Source organism: Salvelinus namaycush, chromosome 6 (genome assembly GCF_016432855.1).
Source record: "Salvelinus namaycush isolate Seneca chromosome 6, SaNama_1.0, whole genome shotgun sequence".
In the NCBI taxonomy this organism is placed as follows: domain Eukaryota; kingdom Metazoa; phylum Chordata; class Actinopteri; order Salmoniformes; family Salmonidae; genus Salvelinus; species Salvelinus namaycush.
In genome coordinates this window covers 40,197,014-40,205,049 of record NC_052312.1, presented here as the reverse complement: position 1 = coordinate 40,205,049, position 8,036 = coordinate 40,197,014, and the positions used below count along the sequence as shown (strand labels likewise).

The window sequence follows — 8,036 nt, the reverse complement described above, 5'->3', positions numbered from 1 at the left end:
GTGTGTGTTTGCAATATGATTCAACAGTGTGTTATGTTTGCAATATGATGTGATGTTTTTCACTGTTGAATCATATGCAAATGTAACGTGCATTCTTTAAATAAACCCTATGTGGGTTATGAATGTCTTATGAACCTGTCTTCAATGACAATCCATCAAGCCACTATGAGGTCTACCTGTGTTGATTCTAAGCTTCCTGGAGCAACCGGAAGTGATAAAATCACCCTAAAAGTGTTTTGCCATACCCAACCAGCAGTTTGTGATATATAGTGCATTCAACCCTGTGTAAATCAGTCAGTTCTTAACGTATAGACTTAAAACTCAGGATTCTGTAAAAGCATACCCCGATCAGGATAGGTGTTTACTTATAGCTTCCTGTGCCAACCGGAAGTGCCTTAAAAGGGGGTCATAGGTGCTGTTTCAAAGGGTTAAAAAAGTCAGATCTTTCCAAAACTTTAAGTGTGTGATTAGGCAACCCTCATGAAGTGTAAATCAGTCATTTCTCTAAACAGATGTCAAAGAAAAGCTCACACACACACACACAGACACACACAGCAAGGATGGAATGAAAAAGTATGGTGCTTAAAGACACACAGAGCCTTAAATGCTTTTAGGGGGGATCCAGACTTCCATACCCGCTCTGGGAGCACTATACTACGGGCAAAAATCAATGGGTGCTGGCCTGAGTGATTTATGGAGGTTTTCAAAAAAAGTCAAAAAATTTGTTTTTTTTCTGGAAAATATTTTATGTTTTTTCTTCTCGAGTCAATGGCCTGAGTGATTTATGGAGTTTTTCCAAAAAACTCAAAAAATATTCTAAGTCTAAACTTTTCGTGCACCTGGTATTTTTTTTGGGTTACCAGGTGCCATGGTTGAAATTGCTTTTAGGGGGCATCCAGACTTCCATACCCGCTCTGGGAGCACTATTCTACGGCCAAAAATCAATGTGTGCTGGCCTGAGTGATTTATGGAGGTTTTCAAAAAAAGTCAGAAAATATTCTGTTTTTTCTTCTGGAATTTTTGTTTTGTTTTTTCTTCTCGAGTCAATGGGGGTCCGGCCTGAGTGATTTAAGGAGGTTTCCAAAAAAAGTCAAAAAATATTGTTTTTTTTTTCTGGAAAATATTTTATGTTTTTTCTTCTCGAGTCAATGGCCTGAGTGATTTATGGAGTTTTTCCAAAAAAGTCAAAAAATATTCTGTTTCATGTTTTGGGTTACCACGCACGATTTTCAATACAGTTTTAAATGCTTCATTTTGGCCTTTAAAAAAAAATGTTATTTTCGACTATGAAGGGGGTGATACGTTTTTTCCAAATTTTTGACATTTTTGACTTTTGACTTCCTATGAAATCACATTCCAAATGCACAAAACATATTCCTTAAGTACAAGTAAACATTTATAAAAAATTATGATAATAAATGTGACTAAAGTATTTTCATACAGTTCTTACACATGTGTAATTGACATAAAACTCGAAAGAATTTCGAAAAACGGTCCAGAAAGCACTTTTTTAAAGGGGGTGATACGTTTTTTCCAATTTTTTGACATTTTTGACTTTTGACTTTTGACTTCCTATGAAATCACATTCCAAATGCACAAAACAAATTCCTTAAGTCCAAATAAAAATTTCAAAAAAATTATGTTATTAAAATTTGACAAAAGTATTTTCATACAGTTCTTACACATGGGTAATTGACATAAAACTCGAAAGAATTTCAAAAAACGGTCCAGAAAGCACTTTTTTAAGTGGGTGATAAGTTTTTGCCAAAACTTTCAAAATCTCAAAATTTTACTCTTGGGTCTTGACTTGCGTTACAAAAGGCCTATGAAAAATTTAGATAGAACAAACTCGCCCACTATAGGAATTTTGGAGTGTTACACAGCTCATTTGCAATATGGCATTTGCCATCAACTTTGGACGAAACAGCGCCGGATGTAATGTGAAATCCCACACAATCCCATTGTGTATATGGTCCGCTCGGTGCCAATAAGTTGCCATGTTATTTTGTACAATTGAGGGGGGAGTTCCCTTACTGGGTAAAAGCCATAGTGGAGTCAACACCTGAAAGTGTTGCGACATAAAAGGTCTGCGATTGCTACAGGGCATTTCCATCGAAATGGACCCATGCGCACCAACATGTTACGTTAATAAGGAGCATATCAATTTCAGTGTCAAATGAAAGCTAAGAGTCTATATTTTTTGGAAATGAAGGCATGATGGATACATTTTTCAACAATTTTCTATCTTAAATATAAAGTAAATACTTAGATTTCTGGATAAACTGAAGGGGTCTTAGAAAACATGTAGCCTAGCAGGAAACCATTAGAAATACATCAAACCACAAGAATGTTGACGTAAAGACCCCTAATGAAAGTTCACTGAAGTAACAAGTAATGGTAGACTTACCAATTAGTTATAGGGATTTTACAGATATACAATGTGTTAAGGAATTATTAAGTGATTAAAACTTGTAATTCTATTACCAAATTGGTATGAAATTACCCCAAAATCAGTAACAGAATTACTGCAACTGAATTGGCTACAATGGGAAATCATAATGGTCACAAAGCACAGTTGGGTCACCTGCTACTGACCTCCCACTGGTGTACTGTTATGTTCAGTTAACAGTTTTTTATTTTATTTTTTGTTGTTGTCTTAGAACAGTCATGACTCTGGACAACACCTCTCATTTTCTCACTCTCCAGTTAATGTCACCTCTCCCAGCTCTTACTGACACCTACCCATGAGCACCCTCTCTTTCCATTTACTGTAATAAGCATCCTATCCCACTGAGCACCGACCAACACTAAACGTCCATGGATGTTGAAAAGTAGTTGATATTTGGTCAGTCCACCCTGACCTTGATGTTAACGTACACTGACGGACTGGATTGGAACAAATGGATAGTACAGTGCAGAGTACAATACTGAGTACTGTACAGTAAGTAGAGTACAGTGAGTAGAGCACAGTACAATACAGTGTACTGTACAGTGAGAAGACTACATTACAGTACAATATAGTAAAGAAAAGTAGAGTACAGTATATTGTACTGTACTTAAATATACTATACTAAACTGTACTAAACTCTATTCTACTGTGCTGTATTGTACTGCGCTCTCCAGTGCTGCGGTCTGATGTCCAAAGTTTACAGCGGAATCGCCCCTTCATCCATTTTCAGTCATTTTAAATTAATTGTCTAAGTATACCCATTTATTCTTGAAGAATATAACTTATACATGCCTCATGAGCTTAGTTCAACTTAGCTACAGATTGTTACACCAGATAATGTAATTTAACCAAAGATGTTTTGGTATCCATTACTGGGAGTTACAGGATAGGTACTGTTGTGGTGTAGCACAGAGAATTTTCGACCAACCTTAGCTTGGCTATACGGTCTTCGTCCTGGATTTGTGGAAACCAGGAGTCTCATAAAATGTCTGTCTAGTTGCAAGGGTCTGTATTAATTTGATGGCTTAAGTTATGTTAACAAATTCCTCCCTTTTGTTTTCATGACAGGTCTCAATCTCCCTCTATCCTCCTTGTGTCTCCTGGTTCCTCCAATACGCTTGATGTCAGCATCCATGTGGCAAGTGGCTGAGCAGCGTAATGTGATGCAGTATGGGAAGCTGGAGGAGTTTGTGACTTTGGTGACAGAGATGGTTCCAGAGCTGCTGAGCTCCAGGCAGAGGACCCAACTCATCCTGGGACTGAGAGCAAGGGTGAGAGAGGTGGAAATGTTGAGGGTTGGGAGGGGAGGATGTAAAAGTGGCAAATGTGGGGTGAGATTCAGACCTTAATTCCTCATAAGCGCCTGGATCTTGAAGGCCAGGAATGTGGACAGAAGATTGTTCTTGTCACATTTTCATGATCAACTTCTGTTGTCATTGTCTTAAGACTTCTTAGTTTGTGTCCCCTCTGTCTTTAAATTGTCAGCTATCTGCTCCCCCCCCACTACTTCCCCTATGAACATTTCTCCCCACCCACTCAATGGTCACTTAACTTACCTGCTGTTCCCCCTATGGATATTTCACCCCCCCCCCCAACCCCTCAAATTACTTTTACTCTGCTCTCACCCCAATTATACTGAACAAAAATATATGCGCAACATGCAACGATTTCATATATTTCAGTCAATTTAAATAAATTCATGACACCATAATCTATGGATTTCACATGAATGGGCAGGGCCGCAGGCATGGGTGACCCTGGGAGGGCAAAGGCCCACCCACTTGGGTGCCAGGCCCACCCACTGGGGAGCCAGGCCAATCAGAATGAGTTTTTCCACACAAAAAGGCTTTATTACAGACAGAAATACTCCTCAGTTTCATCAGCTCTACGGGGGGTTGGTCTCAGACGATCCCACAGGTGAAGAAGCCAGATGTGGAGGTCCTGGACTGGCGTGGTTACACATGATCTATGGTTGTGAGGCCAGTTTGACGTACTGCCAAATTCTCTAAATCAACGTTGGAGGTGGCTTATGGTAGAGAAATGAACATTCAATTCTCTGGCAACAGCTTTGTTGGCAATTTCTGGAGTAAGCATGCCAATTGCGCGTTCCCTCAAAAGTTGAGACATCTGTGGTGTTTTGTTGTGTGACAAAACTGCACATTTTAGAGTGGCCTTTTATTGTCCCCATCACAAGATTAAACAGCATGTAATGATCATGCTGTTTAATCAGCTTCTTGATATGCCACACCAGTCAGGTGGATGGATTGTCATGGTAAAGGAGAAATGCTCACTAATGGGACGTAAACAAATTTGTGCACAAAATATGAGAGAAATACGTTTTTTGTGTGTAAGTAACATTTCTGGGTTCTTTTATCTCAGCTCATGAAACATGGGACCAACACTACATGTTGTGTTTATATTTTTGTTCAGTGTACATTCATCACTGTTAGGTGTTAATATGTATAATTTTACTTTTTTATTATAATTGTTATAGTTTTTTATTTTGCTTGGTCCCCACACCCCCTCAATGGTAATTTAGTCTGCCAGCTGCACCCCTATGGTCATTCCCCCTTTCCCCTCTAGTCTTTACTCTGCCTCCACCCCAATGGACATTTTATTTATTCATCACTGCTACGGTTGTTATTATGTATATAGTTCTATTTCTATAGTTTTTTATGATCATTTTCATTATTTTATTTCACTTAGTCCTGCATGTTGGAGCTCGGAGCCTAAGATTTTCTCTGAACCCTGCAATCACACCTGCAACCCTGTATATTAAACACTCTGACTCTGAATGTGTAATGTTGCCATTCCTCCATATTAAAGTGTGCCTGCTATTTCAGCTGGTTCTTGAGTTGTGCTGTGGTAAAGAGGACATGGTGGACCATCAAACCATCCACCGCCACTTGGATAGAATCCAGTCATGCACAGTAAAGCACAAAGCGGTAAGTTGTGTGCAATACACCACAGAGTATGTGGATTGTTAAATCTCTATCACAACATTTATTTTTTGAAATTTTAGTTCTTAACTTACTTTTTTGGGGTGTAATTACATGTTCAGAGAAAAAACAAGAAAGTGGAGGCATCAAAGTCAAACTTTGTGGAGCTGGTCCAAACCTTGCTGGAAGACCCAGCGAAGAGGGAACACTTTTTTCAGGTGAGATAATATCGAACATCTTAACTTTTCACAGTTGGGTAGTTCTGTGTCATAATCAAGCAAAAGTGTTGGAAATGCCTGAAGAGCAAGCAGGCAGGCATGCATCTGAAATTAAATGTAATGCTCCCAAGCGTGTGTTGTGTGTCAAGTTGGGTACTGTGACAAATATCAACAATATTAGTGCAAATGGATAAAACAAGTATTTTATTAAACTAATGTATTTTGACGGTAACATGTGTTGTAGGCAAGACCATTCACCTAACTGTGTAATGGCTCTCTACATTTTAATTAAAGGAGGTGTTCCCAGTGCAGTACGGTACTAAGTATGACACAGCACTGCAGATTCTGGTGTGGGAGTTCTTCTCCAGATTGGAGGAGCTGCTGCCGGTGCCCAGCTTTACACAGGTACTGATATGACTGCATCTTCATCCTATCAATTCAAATGTAAAAAAAATGTTGCGTTTACAGTTGTGAATGAATGAATGAACCCCCTTTAATAAATGGACTGAACATCAAGTTTCCAGTGGGTAGGAGCTAGGGGTTGATTTGGGATTGCACTGCACTCTCCGTAAGTTTTCCTTTCTCACCCTCAGACAGCATCTTGTCTCAGCCTTGCCTTCTCTGACCTGGAGGAGTATGTTCAGTCTGTCTCTGACCCTGAGCACTTGAAGACACTGCTACAGCATCAAAGACACCTTGGACACCTAAACAGAGGTAGGTAGCCTTCAGGTTATCTATTTCTGCTGGGGTAAATTCTTTGACCTTCATTAGATTTGATTGCATTTTCCACCAATGAAATGTGCTTTGTTTTGTTAACTTCTTATGGCTGCAATCCCGTTAACGGGATGATATGACAACAGCCAGTGAAAGTGCACGGCGCCAAATTCAAACAACAGAAATCTCATAATTAAAATTCCTCAAACATACATGTATCTTATACCATTTTAAAGGTAATCTTGTTGTTAATCCCACCAAAGTGTCCGATTTCAAATAGACTTTTCAGCAAAAGCACCACAAACGATTGTTAGGTCACCACCAACTCACAGAAAAATTCTGCCATTTTTCCAGCCAAAGAGAGGAGTCACAAAAAGCACAAATAGAGATATAATTAATCACTAACCTTTGAATGTCTTCATCAGATGACACTCATAGGACTTCATGTTACACAATACATATATGTCTTGTTCGATTAAGTTCATATTTATATCCAAAAATCTCAGTTTACATTAGCGCCATGTTCAGAAATGCCTCCAAAATATTCGGAGAAATTGCAGAGAGCCACGTCAAATAACAGAAATACTCATCATAAACTTTGATGAAAGATACATGTTTTACATAGAATTAAAGATACACTTGTTCTTAATGCAACCGCTGTGTCAGATTTCAAAAAGCTTTACAGCAAAACACAATATTCAATCATCTGAAAACAGCGTTCAGCCACAAAAGCAAGCCATACTGTTACCCGCCAAATTGTGCAGTCAACAAAACTTCTAAAAAGCATTATAAATCTTCACTTACCTTTGCTGATCTTCATCAGAATGCACTCCCAGGACTCCCACTTCCACAAGAAATGTTCGTTTTTTGTCGGTATGTCCATCATTTTTGTCCAAATAGCTATTTTTGTTGCGTGTTTGGTAAACAAATCCAACGTCAGGGAAGCGCGTTCACTAAAACCTGACTAAATGTCCAAAAGTTCCGTAACAGTCCGTATAAACATGTCAAACGATGTATTGAATCAATCTTTAGAATGTTTTTAACATAAATCTTGAATAACGTTCCAACCGGAGAATTACATTTACTTCAGATGAGCGATGGAACAGAGCTCCCTCTCATGTGAACTCGCATGGTCAAAGAATGGTCAGGTCATGGCAGACCTGACTAATTCCCCTCTCATTCGGCCCCCCTTCACAGTAGAGGCATCAGACAAGGTTCTACAGACTGTTGACATCTAGTGCAAACTCATCCATATCTCGCTGTGATTTCAATGGGATCTTGGTTGAAAATCGACCAGCCTCAGAACTTCCTGTTTGGATTTTTTCTCAGGTTTTTGCCTGCCATATGAGTTCTGTTATACTCACAGACATAATTCAAACAGTTTTAGAAACTTCAGAGTGTTTTCTATCCAATAGTAATAATAATATGCATATATTAGCAACTATGACTGAGGAGCAGGCCGTTTACTCTGGGCACCTCTGTGCACCTTTCATCCAAGCTACTCAATACTGCCCCTGCAGCCATAAGAAGTTAAAGATATCTTCACCTTCAATGTTGCACAAACTGTATTCATCTCCAAGGTATTAGTAAATAAAATTGGTTTGGATTCTCCCTCTTTTCCAGATAATTTGTTCTACGACTCTGACACCATCCTGTCCGCTCTGTCCCTCACTTCCTTGGTAAACTCGAAACAAACTTCAGTGGAGGCTCGAGGTC

The 8,036-nt window shown here is 39.0% G+C and overlaps 1 long non-coding RNA gene across 1 annotated transcript; it reads left to right on the top strand.

Moving 5' to 3' along the window:
• The first annotated feature begins 5,529 nt into the window (after positions 1-5,529).
• LOC120049528 lies at positions 5,530-6,238 on the top strand. The gene is made up of 3 exons (XR_005477113.1): positions 5,530-5,606; positions 5,901-6,011; positions 6,200-6,238. It is a non-coding gene; the product is annotated as an uncharacterized LOC120049528 (long non-coding RNA).
• Positions 6,239-8,036: the final 1,798 nt, after the last annotated feature.